The sequence below is a fragment of the Ambystoma mexicanum genome, chromosome 9 (assembly GCF_040938575.1).
Source record: "Ambystoma mexicanum isolate Mex_15411 chromosome 9, UKY_AmexF1_1, whole genome shotgun sequence".
NCBI lineage: Eukaryota > Metazoa > Chordata > Amphibia > Caudata > Ambystomatidae > Ambystoma > Ambystoma mexicanum.
In genome coordinates, this window is record NC_090931.1 from 736,176,358 (window position 1) to 736,192,139 (window position 15,782).

Here is a 15,782-nt window from a genome sequence, read left to right on the forward strand (position 1 = left end):
GTAACGGAAACAGCGGTTTCGAAGGACACGGGGCAGCGAGACAGAGTGGAAGCTGCTGGGGGAATCAGAGAATGGGAAATCCTACTGCAAACCCTGTTTGCGGACACGGCCATTGGAGAAGTAGAGGCGGAAAGGCACTAGCAAGAGTTAAAGTGGCTCTCACTCGATGACAAGTAGAGTGTTTACAGTAAGAGCGGAATGCAGGCAAGGGGGAGGGAGGGGAGTTGGGTAGGTAGGGGTTTACCGAATGAGGGGAGGGTTTGGGGGCATGACCTAAGATATATGCTGTGAGAAAATACTGTTGATGTTGCATAAGATAAAAGTGTGCTTAAGTTTTGTTTGTGTAGAGAGATAACCAATAAAAAAAGATGTTTTCAATCTTCAATTTGCACATCTCATGAAATATAATAAAGAAATCCTTTTTAGGGTCCAATCACAGCTAAACAGCCCATTGTATCAAGACTGGTTAGGCCCAGTAACCTTCTCTGTGTAGTACCGTGGCATCCCGTGTGGCTATTGCCTATCCATTAATTATTATGGTAGATAGCTCAATGGGGTGGTAGCCACTTTTTTCCCCAAATATTATTTAGCCTATTTTCACATAGCAAGTGAACATTACTCATTTCTTCTTGTTTGAGAGAACATTGTCCTTTGACTAAAAACAGTGTACTTGCTTCACAACAGGAGCCAAAGCCTAATTGCTGGGCGGAACACTACAAAAAGAATTCCCTGAAATGTAGCTGAACTTGCATCAATTGGTTGAAAGGGAAAAGTTGGGCATGAAGTGTACTAGTATGTCATGGGTCATATTGATAACCCAGTGCATCTGGCCAGGGTGTTGCATTACTCACCCAGGGATCAGGAGCTAAGTCCTAAAAAGAAAAAGTGTGGGGACTCATTAACATACCAAATGAATGTGGCATCAGCAGAAATGAGCATATCAAGGTGCCCTCTGAAAAAAGTGAGGGGACTCTGTAAAAAAGTAGGGGGCTCAGTCCACCCGCATGTACCCTCGACTTGTGCCCTGCCTGGAATACTTCGGCAGAGGTTGAGATGCAAAATGCAACCAATAGTATTTTTAGTGGCCAATGTGAGTGCAAAATGTCGTGATAGAGCAGGACTTTTTTCGTACTTTAACTCTTTTTTTATTGCTATTAAAAAGAAAAATACAAACAAGTACTGTTTCAAAAAAGATGTTACAAGGAAGGTTGACAGACAGCTTGGTCTAGCTAATAAGAACAAAGCAGGTAACTGCAATGTCCGAACATGTATCGATCCTTCTGAATAGTAACCTATCACAATTGATATGATATGGCATTTATAACGCGCCTGTACACAAGTGATTCTAGGCGCGACAAGACAAGGATGGAGAAACAAAGGGAGGACAAAATAACGATCTTACCAGGCCTTGTGCCATTCAGATCGCGAAAGTGCGGAGAAGAGGACAGGGGAGAAGTGCTGGGGGGAGGGGACGGGGAAGTGCAGTGAACTCGCAAGTGCAGCCAGCTTGTGGCTCATAAGTGTAGAAAGAAGGGACTGTAGTGTTGCAGATACAGACCCTTAAGTGCTGAGGAGCCCTGAGGCAGTGCAAGGACAACTGGACATGCAGGAACCTGGCCCAGAGTTCAGAGGGTGACCAGTGCACAAAGCAGTCGGGTGCATCAGCAGGGGAGAGGAAGAGAGAAAGCGGAAACGAAAAAGAAGGTCTTGAGTTGCTTCTGGAACCAGACATGGTTCTGCTCAAGTTTGAGGGAGGCTGTTCCAGATAGAGGCCCCAGCCGAGGAGATAGATATGCCCCCAACTCTCTGCTTGGAGAAGCGTCTGACCCTCAGAGAGTTGGAGGTGGATGAGCGAAGAGCTCGAGAATGAAGATGTTTTGGAAGGGAAAGTTGGAGAAAGAGTGGTCCCAGGCCCCAGAAAGCCTTGTGGACGATGCAGAGGTGTCTTGAACTTGATCCTTGCAGCCACGTGGAGCCAGTGAAGAGATTTCAGAGCTCAAGAGATGCTATCCCTGTGTTTGTGGCCAAGGACAAGTCTCGCAATCATTTTCTGGATAAGTTGTAAAGGTGGAAGAGTAGAGGCAGGAAGATTTAGAAGAACACGTTACTTACCCCCTGGTAACGTTTTTTTGATTGGATGTTCCTCCCAATTATTCCTCATCTTTGATAATTACCCTTCCTACTTCAGCTGCTTCGGAAAAAAAAATTCTTGACAGAGGGCGCTGTGCGGTAGCATCGATGACTAGATGTCCCTTGAAGGCCTCTGTCCGATTGTCGACGTCATCCACAGTATATGTAGCATGCGCATTGCCCTTTGGCTTCAGTTCTGTTTTTCCATGTTTAGCGGAATTACTAGTACCTCCTCAGACCATAGAAGACTCTCAGAGAGAGTAGAGTGAACAACACGTAAATTCTGCAGTGGGGTAGGTTGGGAGGGGCGATGAGGAATACGTGGGAGGAACATCCAATTGAAAGAACGTTACCAGGTGTAAGTAACTTGTTCTTCGAATGGATTGCGTCCTCCCACGTATTCCTCATCTTTGATAGCCTCCCAAAACAGTAATATTCAGCCTCTCAGAAACCATGCATGAAGGCTGAGTGTTTTGACCTTTCAATGGAGAACCTGACCCTCCTCTCGCGAGAAATGGTCCTCTCTTTGTGGAAGACATATTGGAGGGCAGATGGACATGTCCAGAAAGTCTGGGTACTATGTTCTCCTGGCCCAATATGGGGCAATTAGGATCATGGATTGCCTAAACTTTCTCAACCTCCTGATCACGTGAGGAATGACGGGGACAGGAGGAAAAGCATACAGAAGCGGAAATTCCCATTCCACCACAAACACGTCTCCTAGAGCTACTCTTGGGGGAAATTCCCTAAAGCAGAATAGTTTTTACTTCCGGTTGACACTGGTTGTGAACAGATCCACTTGAGGCGTTCCCCAAAGGGTGAAGATCATCTTGAAGGACTTCTTGAGCTAGTTCCCACTCCCAGGAGACTGTGCTCTGCCTGCTCAGATTGTCTGCCGCTGTTTTCCCCTCTCCGGCTAGGTGAACTGCCGATGGGGAGATTCCTTCTTGAATTGCCCAGAGCTGCATTGCCTCTCTGCACAGTGGTAGTGACCCTACACCTCTTCTCTTGTTGAGGTAGTACATGGCCACTGTGTTCTCCATCATTATCAGGACATTCCTTCCCTGTACAGGGCACAGAAAAGTCTTGAGTGCAAGTCTGATTGCTCTCAGCTCCAAAAAATGTATGTGTAGTTTGGACTCCAATGGAGACCAATGACCGCGGTTTATGGTCTTTCCATCTAACGCCATTGCATCTAATGCCATTCCATCACATTTTTTCCATCTAAAAACTTTGCATCTAATGTATTATTTTTTTCTTTTTGGGGGGGATCCTCCCCCCAACCTTGTTTTTTACCCTTTATAATGCACCTAAACATAAATGAATCCTTCACCCCCCCCCAAAAAATGCATTAGATGTAAAGTTTTTAGATGGAAAAAATACGTTGGAATGGCATTAGATGGAAAGACCAGATACCACGACCGCTGATTGTCAGATCATTAACATGTGCTCCCCAGCCCATGAGTGAGACGTCCGTCACTACTATTATCTCTGGCCTGGTTGCCAAAAAGGTTCCTCCTTCAGAATGTTGTCCTCATGGGCCCACCACAGGAGATCCTGTGCGGAACCTGAAGTAGGTCTGACATCCAGCCTGAGAATTGGAACCATTGAGTCCTGAGAGCCCATTGCAGGGATCTCATTCTCAGACAAGACTCTTGCACCAGAAAAATGCAGGATGCCATGAGGCCAAGCAACCTGAAAAACTCAAAGGCCAGAAGACACTGGGGACTCTGAAATTTGGTGACCATCTGCAGAATGTGATGAGCCCTCACCTCGGGCGGCAAAGCTTTTCCCGAGGAGGCATCCAGAACTGCTCTGATAAATTGTAGTTTTTGAGATGGTATCATGTTTGACTTCTTGTAATTGCCCAGTTTGTGGAGAAAGTGGCAAGTCACGCTGAGATGTTCCAGGGTCTGTTTGGGAGAACGAACCCTGATCAGCCAATCGTCCAGGTAGGGGTAGACATGAATCCCCCGTCTCCTGGGACTCGTTGCCACCACTGCCATCAACTTGGTGAAAACCCTCAGGGCAGAGGTCAGCCCAAATATCAGAACTTGAAATTGATAATGAGAACCACCAAATACGAACCTCAGGCACCTCCTGTGCTTGTGATGGATAGGCACATGGAAGTAAGCATCTTGAAGATCCAATGACACCATCCAGTCTTGGAGCTGGAGGGTCTGAAGGATCTGAGAAAGGGTAACCACCTTGAACGTGTCCTTCCTGAGGAACTTGTTCAAGTTTCTTAAGTCCAAGATGGGTCTCCATCCCCCGTCCTTTTTGCGGATTAGAAAATACGGGGAGTACCAACCCTTGTTCCTCTCTGCAGCAGGTACTGGTTCAATTGAACCTTTCTCTAGCACGGTCAACATTTCCTTCATAAGGGGCACATCTGGAATTTTCAATGAGTTGTTCCTTGGTAGATGATCCTGAGGCCTTTTTAGAAAAGGAAGACAGTAACCCTGGGCTACCATTTCCAGTGCCCAAACATCTGAAGTAATGTCTCGCCATTCTTTCAGATGCTGTGAGAGCCTGCCTCCCACTGGGGTCCTGTGGATTAAGGTCTCGTAGAGGTTTTGAGGCAGCTGCTTGGGCTGGTTTAGTACCTCTCACCCATCCATGAGGGAATCTTCTTTGTCCTCTATGAATGGCTTGTTCTCTCCCTCTTCCAACTGAGGAGTACAAACCTAAAGACTTACCCCTCCAAGATGATGCACTGGAGTAGGAATGTTGGGGCTGTCTAATGCGGCACTAAGAAATGTAGCCACCACTTTTGAGGTTTGTAGCCTTTCCAGACATTCATCAGTCTTGCTACCAAATAGCCTTGAGCCATCAAAAGGCATATTGAGTAATCTAGATTGCACATCCGGTGCAAATCCAGACTTCCTCAACCACGTAAATCTGCCTTAGCACGGTACTAGTCGCCATGAATCTACTAATACTATCTGCAGTATCCAGACCTGACTGGAGACCATCCTTGATGATAGCCAGTAAGCTGTCTCTCTCTTCCCCTTCGGGGATGTGGTCAGCCGCCATTGCTGCGCAAACCCACAAGATGAACGAAAATGTAGACAAAGTACAAGTGGTATTTGCCGATTTCAAAGCCATGCTAACGGCAGTAAATACTTTCCACGCCCAAGCGTCCACCTGTTTATAATCGCTGTTTTAAGGAATGGTAGGGTAAGCAAATTGTTTTGTGGACGTGGCTGCCTGGATCACCTAACTTTCCAGAGTTGGGTGCTTGGTTAAATAATCTGGGCCACTACTGGATGGCCTATATTTTTGGGGAAAGTTCTTATTAACCGCAGAAATAGAATCTGGGGTTTCCCAATTTGTTGTAACCCTTTTTTGTTAAGCATTATGGAAGGGCAAAATGGGATACCTCTGTGGACCTTGGTCTAAAATGCCCATTAAGTCATCTTGTTGAAAAGGAGGAGCAGGTCTACTCCATCCCAAATAATCCACTACTTTGCTCATTAGTTTTCTGTATGAGCTATCAGTGTGATCTGCAGGATCTGGCTTCCCAAATTCTAACTCAGGAGATGGATCTACCCCACTGGCTGATTGTAGTTTTTCATATAGGTCTTTAAGCCTAGATTCCTCTGAAATAAATTCATCTGGCACATTTGGAGTGCCCTACTGAAGGCCAAAAGGTGTTTGATCATCGTCAGATGGATCATGTACTTTATAAATGAAAGAAAGAGATTTGAAGAAATCTTTTTGTGGCAGAGGTTTATAAGATTTCTTTTATGGTACCTTCAATGGCTCTGAAAAAAAAGTCTTCGGAGTAGGCTTAGAGGCCAATGGCGTCGAAAGGCTTCGATATGGATGTCGAAGGTTCCGACATCAAGGGCGTCAAATGGAACCGATCCTTTTTACGTCGAAGTTGTCTTCGACAAAGCCCTTGTCGGGGGCCTTGACACTTTTTGATTCTTTCGAGGCCTCCAAGAGTCTCAATGATCGTCAGGCTTGCGTCTCGGACTCGAGCGTGCACAGGGTTTTGCCTTAGACTTCCCTTTGTCGTCTTTTTGCAGAGCGACCAGGACATGGTCTTTCTTTCGAGGGAGTAGGGGCTTCTCTCTCGAAGATTTTCATAATTTCCTCGAAACTCTTCCCCATTTAGCTGGGGAGTCGGATTTTGTTGGACATGTGATTCTCTCAGGTGAGCAGTCACTCAAGGTAGAAGGAGACCTATGATGTCTTTTCATCGACTTCTTGGAGGAAGATGAAGAATGGCGCAAATGACTTCTCGATAAAGATTTCTTCGATCTTTTGCGACAAGGAGAATCTCTCGACTCATCAGAAGTACGTTACTTTGGAACAGAAGGGGATTTAGGAATTCTACCCACTGCCAATTTACCTCTACGCACTCTCGGAGCCTTGTCAGTCATCGCCTGACAGGAATTGCACTCCTTTGTATAATGCTTCGCGCCGAAGCACCACAGGCAAATGCGGTGGGGGTCGGTGATGGACATTTCCAACCCACAATTCTGACATTTCTTAAAACCCGTCTTGGGCATCGATGGTGAAGACATGACGTTTTCTTTATAAAGAACCAACGCGCACTGTAATTTCTGTCGAAGCGAAAGCTGCGTCGGAAAAACAGAACTGAAGCCAATGGCGCTGCGCGTGCTACATATACTGTTGATGCCGTCGACGGCCTGACGAGGGCCCTCAAGGGACATCGAGTCATCAACGCTATCGCACAGCGCCCTTTGTCAAGAAATTATTTTTCCGAAGCAGCTGAAGCTGTACGGATAATTATCAAAGATGAGGATTACGTGGGAGGACACACTCCATTCAAAAGAGGCTGTTGCAATAGTCTAGCCTAGAGAGGACCAGAGCTCTGGAGACAGTGAGCTTCTGGGGGAAAGTGAGAAAAGGAAGAATACCTCTGAGGAGGTGCAGCTGATAGTTTGACTTTTTAGAGACATCAGAGATGTGAGGAGAGAAGGAGAGGTGGAGTTGCAGATGACACCAAGTTCCTAGCCTCACAGGAAGGAGCAGGAAGAGGGCCCAGAGTGGGCATTGTAAGGAACTCATAGTGGCAACAGTAAAGACAGACACAAGTGATCACAGATCAAGGGTGTTTATTAAACTGTATAGGTAGGTTGGAAAAACGCCTAGTCTAAACCTGAATCTAAGATGGGAGCAAGCTACGACCATCAAATAATAATAAGGCAGTCCTAGTGGCGTCTTGTCAAATAAAAGGGCCTATACTAAGAAAAACTTATTGCCAATCCTTACAAAGGAATACAAAAAGAGTGTGGTATAGGGTTCACAGGAAAGAAAGAAGTGTTCACAAATGATAAATCAGGATGTGGTAACCTGAGGCCTGCCTTCCCCACGTTTTTAAGCACGGGATAAGGCGGGACTCCTGAGCACAGCACACGCTCAAACTTTCCCAGCATGAGACTACAGTTCCGTTCTCCGGTATCAGGACCTTCAGTGGGTAAGTCTCTTTTCTACAAAAAGTCTCTTGCTTCCGAGGACCTGATGTGTTCAAAATAACAAACAAAACGTTCCTTTTCGTATGGACGTTGGGTGATGACTTTTCACCCCTGGTTCCCCCTCTTCCGGGCTCAGACCCTTCTCAAATATTTGCCTCCCTCCGTCGGATTCACTACGGAATTTCACCAATGGCATTCATAAGTCTTAATGTCCTTTTAGAAAATCCACTGTGAACATGCCTTTGTCGGATTCAATCTTGCCAACCATACAGTTCCTTCTCCTTTCTTACTATGCTGGATGTGTCTCCCTTAGTTTTCCAATGACGTGCCGTTCAAAGAATTTCCACTGAACACAGGGATTTGCTAGACCCCTGTATGACCACTTTGACTGTTTCTTGATGGCTCTCCTAAGGCCTTTTGGTATTGGTAGTTTAAATGAAAAAGGGGAATCAACCAGGGTCTTTCAAATGAGCACCCACGTGATGCTGGATCCCTCTGCAGCTGGTCTTCCTGAAAAATGTGTCATTTGCCACTTCCGTTCAACACAGTTCGGTTTCTTATTGGTTCTCCCCTCGACTCACCGGCTGTGATGAATCGCTTGGCTTTTCTTGTCTCTGGAGTCAAGGACGGTACCACGCTAGCAAGCATCTCTCCCTGACCTGCTTATCAGTGTAGGAGGGCTTCGTGTACCGTTGACATCTGCTGCAAAACACACGCTGACTATTGTTTGTGGTCTTATGCATCCTTCCACTGAGGCTTCGCGGGTCTGAATCGGACAAAAAAAGGGAATGGTTGCTTCTCTCCTCATCGCCCCTTCGCTTCTCGCCGCCTTTCTCCTCTTGAACTGCCGCTCTGGGATAGCTATGTCATTTGGTTTGCCTTGCTCGTAGTGTGCTCTCGTGCTCCACCTTTTATCCCTTTGGGGAAGGGCAAGGGCCGTCGGGTGTGTGTGATTCTGGTCAATTGCCTGACTTTGCCTGACCCTTGTGTTGGGACATGTCAAGTAAATGGCTTTTGTGTTAGTCTGTTGTCTTACGTAGTGTGCAAAAGTGTTTGTGTCGGAAAAGGGGGCGGGGTAGAGTTTCTGAGTATCCTACGTGTTAGGATGGGGAAAAGGTGTCATAAGAAGGAGGATACCGCATCTCACCCGTCGGTGTCCCGCTTCCACTCCCAGAGGACCCCCATCCAGGTGATCCTCCCTCGCCGGTCCACCCCCAGGAACTGTATCCAATAGTGATGGCCGTGTCCTGGCCACCTGGATGACAGATCCCCGGGGACTAGTCAGGGAGACGCCTTCAGGTTTCTCACAACGGCCAGAGAGAGAGAGAGGAAAGGAGGGAGCGGGTGTCCCAATGAGGGTGATCTCAGTCTTACTGGCATTAAGGCAGCGATCATTGGCGGCACACCATTCCTGAATTGTGGCCAGACAGTCTGGTATGAGAGAAGAAGCAGAGGTGGCTGAGGGGAGCCTGAAAGAGAGCTAAGTGTCATCTGCATAACATTGAAAATTGGAGCAGAAAGTAGTGATGCAGTGGGCAAGAGGTGCCAGGTAGTGGTTGAAGAGCCAGGGAGAGAGATTAGACCCCTGGGGAACACCACAAGTAGAGAGAGAGATAGGGGAGAGGAAAGACACCAGTTGGACCTGAGAGGGTCAGTCAGTGAGAAAGGAGGTCAACCAGGCCAGGGACTGATTAGTAATGCCAAGGTTGTCGCGGAGGAGATTGAACAGGATGGCATGGTTGACCGTGTGAAAAAAGCAGAGGATAGATCAAGGAGAATGAGGACAGAAGGGAGATTAGAGTCAAGATTGGAGAGCAAGTCTTCCCAGGTGTTCAGGAGAGCAGGTTCTGTGCTTCTGGTGGTGGTCATGAAGGATCCAACAGATTCAGTATGTAGATTAAGCAGGGAGATAGCCAGCTTTTCAAAGAGTTTTCCCAGGAAAGGAGAGATGGAGATCGGGCGATAGTTGGGCGGAGAGGAAGGCTCGGATGAGGGCTTCTTTAGAAGGGGGTGCACAAGGGAGTGCTTAAGGGGGTAGGGTAAGTTCCAGTGGCAAATGGATGATTGCAGAAATTGGCCAAGGCTGGGGCAAAGGTGTCGATGTGGTCCTTGATGGTTCTGGGTGAGCAGAGGAGAACCTGCTTTGACAAGATTATCATAGATCAGACTTGTCTACAAACATCGTCAGGTGTGAACATGAGAAAGGAGGAAAGTGGTAGAAGAGGAGGAAGAGGAGTTAGAGGAAGAGAGGGTGGACAGGATGTCCTGAGTTTTAGTGGTGAAAAAAAGAGGCCAAGGCCGTGCAGAGGGCTTGGGAGGGAACGGGAGAGGTAGAGACTGCAGCAGGATTGGCCAGCTCATTGCAGATTGTGAAAAGTTTGGCCGAGTTGTTAGATGCAGCAGAGATGTGAGCTTGGATTTATGATCTTGTCTTAGAGAGGACAGAGATTCTGTACTGCTTTTGGAGCAGGGGGCAGGGCAGTTTTTCAGGGGGTGCGCCCAATGCCCTCCACTTCCTCTCCGCCGCCCTACACTTGAGTTTAAGGGAGGCGAGGTTGGAATCATACCAAGAGTTTTACTTGGATTTGGGCTTCAGGCGGATCCTCATGACAGGGACAAGGACATACAGAGTGTTAAAGATAGAAAGATGAAGGTTAGAGAGGGCTGTGCCAGGATGTGAGTCAGCCAAAGGTGCAGGAGGAGGAGAGAAACTAGCGGCGAAAGCTTCAACTGACACACGCTTCATGGGTCGGATGACCGAGAAGGTAGGTGGCAATGCTGGAGTCAACTTGACCTGCGGGGAAGAGAGAGAGGGGTGGGAAGAAAGGAGAAGGTGATCACTCCAATAGCGAGGCGTGGTGAGAGGGTTAGCAAAGGGGAGGTCTGAGGAGATCAGAACATCCAGGGTGTGCCCTGCAGAGTGAGTCAGGCCAGAGGGAAGAATAGAGAACCCTGAAGAAGGGCTGATAGCATCCAGGTGGATGTTCGAGTACCCGAGGATGACCGGTTGAGAGGTAGAGGCAAGGAGCGAGGAGGAGAGGTCAGCCCACTCAGAGAGGAAGAGGGCGACCTGGTCAGGCGGCCTGTAAATAGTGGCCACAGTGAGAGAGGGGCCAGGAGAGATAGAGAGCCTGCAGACCAGGCATTCAAAGGAGGAGTAGTCCTGCATTGGAATTATAGAAGCAGGGATCCACTCTGGGAAAATCAAGGCAACACCTCCACCAGGACTGTTGGTTCTCGGTTCTGAGAGGATCTTGTAGCCATCCGGAAGAAGAGTGTCGAAACTCGTGACAGAGCTGGCCATGAACCAAGTCTCAGTGAGCCCCAGTAAATCCAAATCAAGCACTTCCAGGAGACGACAGATGTCAGAGGAGTGTTTGACAGCTGAACGAGAGTTGAGAGTAGCGATGTGGAGCAGGTTTCCACATTTGAAGGACTTCTGAGGAGGGGTACAGGCCACAGGTATACCCTGCAGAAGATTTGGAGGTGCTGGATAATGGGAAGAGGACAAAGGAAGAGAAGGCAGGGTAGTCAGAGAGGGAGAAGAGAGTGCCAGAGGGGTAGCGGAGGAGGGAGGCAACAGGGAGGCCAGAAAAGCAGCTGGGGGTGCAGACGGGGTGGCAGAGGAAGGAGGCGGCAGAGGAGCCATAGAGTGGTAAGAATGTATGGCAGGAGAGGAAAGGAAGTTGATAAGGCACGGGAAGCATCTATCAAAGAGGAGGAGATTGACCCGAGGGCCCTGGACCAAGACGGTGCCATTTAAGTAGACATTAATGATGGTCTTAGACAAGTGGAAGGGGGCCAGGAGGACCTGCCACTGGATGCCACCATTAATGGGAGAAGAGGAAAAAGGAGAGAGAACAGAGACCAAAAGGGAGGTCCATAGGCCTGGAGAGGGAACGACAAAGAGAATGTCATAAGGGTTTGTCTGGAGGAAGTACTGGTATAGGTGTCAGCGATAGGGAGGCCTGGTTTGGAGACCAGGATGTCTCTTTTGAGCTTTTTCCTGCCAGATGTAGTGAAAGGTTAGGATAGTTGATAGAAAAGCAGTTAGAAAAGATAGGTGAGACAGAGAGCACCATAGGGGGTGCAGGGAGGAAAGTGGGTAGGGAGAGTGGGGCCCAGGCAGGGGATGGGGGAGGGAAGGTCATGCAGGGGGGAGCAGACAGGAGGGAGGCACAGAGGGGGTCACGAAAGGGAGGGGGCAGCAGAACAAAGAACAAGAATAACGGACCTACAAATCAGTTGCAGTACACAACCATCAGCAAAGAACCGAGCACAACAGGGTACCTGGAAGTAAAGAATGCAGATGCAATACAGCACCAAAAGCAAAACACAGAGGTCAGCAGGGAACCTAGAAGTGAACAATGCAGGCATTTCAGATTTTCCACACATACGCTACAGAAAGTCATAATTCTATCAAAGGCACAGAGGCAAAGGATTATGCCTGACTCTCAACTTTACTTCTCGAGCAGCATATATAAACAATAACAGTAATATACAAAATACAAACAAACAACAATCTCGATCAGTTTTGAGTTTTTGGTAGTCCTTAATGTTATTGGTCCTTTCCAACATGTGACTTTAATAAACCAATAATCTGAGTCCATACCTAATAACTCCTGTCCACCATCTTATGAACTCCTCTTTCTTTCGCTGGTCCTTTCAAACTGTAGCATCCCAACCGGTAAATGCTGCTGAACTGATCTCTTGTACAAAACGTCATGAGCCTGTTGGCTTGTTATCCGCCATGGAACCTGCAACACAAAATTATATTTCAACCATCTGGTCTATTTGGGTGGGTAATCGAACATATGAATGAGTCCAAATGTATAATCCCTTTGCAATCATGACAATACTTTAAAACATTCCATTATAAATACATTAATTTGATTACTCGGTGGGATAATCCTTCGCCTCTGTGTCTTTAATAGAATTACGACTTTCTGCAATGATTGTGTGGAAAATCTGACTTGTATGTCAAGACCCGGAGGCTTGGATTATGCTTGTTCAAAGCTTACTTACCACCAACGTTGCCACCTTGTCTACTGGTTTGAAATAAAATGTTTTGAAAGTAGACTCTTTCACCAGTCTGCAGCTCTCAGAATGTCTTCTAACCAGACCCTTGTCTGAAAAGCCTATAATGCCACCGCCCCTCTCACTGAGTGGGCCCCATAACACTCAGTATCTACTCCTGCTTGGGCCATAACCCATCTGATCCATCTCGCTAGTGTTGCTGAAGCCACTGCCCCGTAAGGTTTCCTTAAGGCGATGAGCAACTGAGTTACTCCTAAAGGTTGCACCTCTCGAGTCATGTATTCATATGCTGAAATGCATTTTACGGGGTAAAACCTAGGGTAATCTGGGAATGCTTCATATGAAACCGACCTCAACAAAGTTTTTGTTCTTTTCGCTATCTGGAATGTTATCCCCTCAGGTGATAAAGTTTTCCTATTGATCTCTAACGCTCTCATATCTTATACCCTATTACATGACAGTAGACATAAAAGCATAGTCAGCTTGGCTGACAATGCCTTCCTCATTAGCTCATCATTGTCTGGCCAGGAGGTAAGCATCCTTAGCACCTTATCTACGCCCCATATCTGGTCGTATTTTTGCCTTGGAGGTCTAATTATTCTAATACCCTTCAGAAGTCTGCAAATTAGAGGATGTTTTCCCACTGACTGTCCCTCTATCTTAGGGTGTCCCGCTGAAATTGCTGAGCGGGCTGTGTTTATTGTACTATACACTTTGCCTTGTGCTGCTAATTGTGCCAGGAACTTTCCTACGTGTACCACATCTGTTCCAGTGGAATGCACAATCCTTTCCATGCACCAACTATGCCATGATGACCAAGTTGATCTGTATGCTTTCCTGGTCCCTCCTACCCAGGCTTCTTCAGTAATATGTTCAGCCTTGTCCGATAGTCCTGGCCTACACCAGGATCCCATGAAATTGCCCACACGATGTAAGTGAGGTTGCCTGTCTTCACCAACTGGTGACCTCCCCGTGAGGGGTCACGCACTATTAGCTCAAACCTCAGTAGGGCTATCGAGTTGTCGTGGGACATCCCTAAAAGGTCTGGGAACCATGCTTGCCCTCTCCAATGTGACGTAATCCGCAACATGGATAATCGCTGTCTCCTCACCTGAGCCAGTGTCCTCGCTATCATTGCGAATGGGGGAAATGCATATTCTATGTCCGGTCCCTACTGTTGCAGGAATGCATCTATCACTTCTGCTTCTGGGTCCGGTCTCCAACTGAAGAACAGAGCAATTTGCCTGTTCAATCTTGACGCAAACAAGCATGTCCTGTATGGACCCCATCTCATCATCAATTTCTGTAAAACTCTCTCATCCAGCTTCCATCATTGGCATCCCTGAAGAATCTGCAGTTCCAGTCAGCAAACTCGTTTTGGCGGGAGGTATTCCGCCGTCACTGACACTTCTCTCTGTAGGCAAAGATGCCAAAATTCTTTTGCTAACAATGCTAGCATTCTTGACTTTGTTTCTCCCAGTCAGTTTATAAAACGGACTGCTGACAGGTTGTCCATCTTGAGCAGGACACAACAATGTGTTCTCTTGCGTGTAGCATTTCAGTGCGAACAAGCCCGCTAGGAGCTCCAGGCAGTTTATTTTGAGGTTTACTTCCTCTCCTGACCATCTGCCCCCTGTCGACAGATCGCTACATCTGGCTCCCCATCTCCACCTGCTGGCATCGGATTCTATCACCAGGTCCGGGGATGAGACAAATATTGCCCTTCCATTCCAGGCATCCATGTGATTTAACCACCATTCCAGCTCCTCCCTCGCCTCTTGCGTGAAGGGTATCTTTTGTTCATAAGATACGCCCCTCCTGAGGTGTTGAATCGTTAACCTTTGGAGGGCACTGTAGTGTAGCAGGCCTGGGAAGATTGCTTGAATTGAAGATGCCAGGCGTCCTACTAGTCTTGCTATCTCCCTTAACGATATCATCTCTTTTGCTAGCGTGTTCCTTATTTCTCTTTTGATGTCATTTACTTTCTTTCTTTCTTTCTTTCTTTCTTTCTTTCTTTCTTTGCATTTGTAGAGCGCTCACACAGCCATGGGGCACCTGAGGCGCTTTTACAGGAAGTTGTCTTAGTTGCAGCAGATAGGTGAGCGATCGGTTACATTGGCCTGCAAACATGTATTATTGACAATATTTCGGTAATTTGCTTGATTACATTCACAATACATAGGTTAGATAAGTTGAATACAGTCGCCCTTCATAGGTTTAGGTAAGCTTGGCAGGTTCTCTAATTAAACTGTGCGGGCTCGCATACAACCTTCTAGCAGCAGGGATACACTAGAACTGCGGTCTTACAGAATCAGCTTTTAGACGAACAGTCTAGTTTTGACAGCCTTGCGGAAGGCAAAATGTCAAGGCTCACCTCTGATGGAGTGGGGCAGTGAGTTCCAATGTCTAGAGGCAATGAAAGGGAAGCTGGCGCCACCGCCTCTTGCATGTTTGATTTGTGGAACCGGCAGTAGATTGGCATATGGGGTTCTAGTATGTCTTGCAGCTGGAGGCAGGTGGACTCTTTGGGAAAGGTAGGGGGGTGCGGTGTGGTGGATGCATCTATGCGTGATGGCAAGTGTCTTGAACATTATGCGTTGGCAGACTGGAACCCAGTGTGCTTGTTGTCTGGCTGCCAAAATATGTTCCCTTTTGGAGATGCCCAGTGCTGAGCGGAGGGCGTTATTCTGAATGGTTTGTAATTTGTCCAGGTTTTTTGCTGAGGTTCCTGCATAGAGTACATTACAATAGCCTAGCCTCGAGCCTATCATGGCTCACGCAATTGATAGAGAGTTGGTGGTGGAAAGAAACGGTCTGGTGGCATTGATGAGTTTAGAGTAGTAGGCTTCAGAATTCGCTATTGCACTTACTTGTTTGGACATAGTAAGGTTTGTGTCTAAGTAGACTCCGAGAGTTTTGACTGACTGGGAGACTGGGATGCTGATGTTATCAATGTTGAAAGCTTGGTATGTAGTGTCCAGGATGATGCGTGAGTCAGTGGGGGCTAGCAGTAGACGTTCCTTCTTGACTCAGTTCAGGCAGAGCCAGTTTTCTGCCATCCATGTATGGATGGTGGCGTAGATGGAGTTAAGGGTGTTGGAATCATTTTCATAGTTGCCGGAGAGGAATAAGGACTTGAGTATCATCGGCATAATTGGTGTACAT

At 47.3% G+C, this 15,782-nt stretch overlaps 1 protein-coding gene and 1 long non-coding RNA gene across 3 annotated transcripts in view; one reads left to right on the forward strand and one right to left on the reverse strand.

Annotated features, from left to right (window-relative positions):
- Nucleotides 1-15,782, reverse strand: part of LOC138488564 (uncharacterized) — a 178,572-nt gene that overhangs the window by 63,627 nt on the left and 99,163 nt on the right. Inside the window, exon 3 of the long non-coding RNA XR_011274681.1 lies at nucleotides 12,193-12,337. This is a non-coding gene — a long non-coding RNA (uncharacterized lncRNA). The remainder of the gene's footprint in view (nucleotides 1-12,192; nucleotides 12,338-15,782) is intronic.
- The window catches only part of ANKAR (ankyrin and armadillo repeat containing), a 1,891,262-nt gene that overhangs the window by 8,536 nt on the left and 1,866,944 nt on the right, over nucleotides 1-15,782 (forward strand). The gene's annotated exons all lie outside the window — the stretch shown is intronic.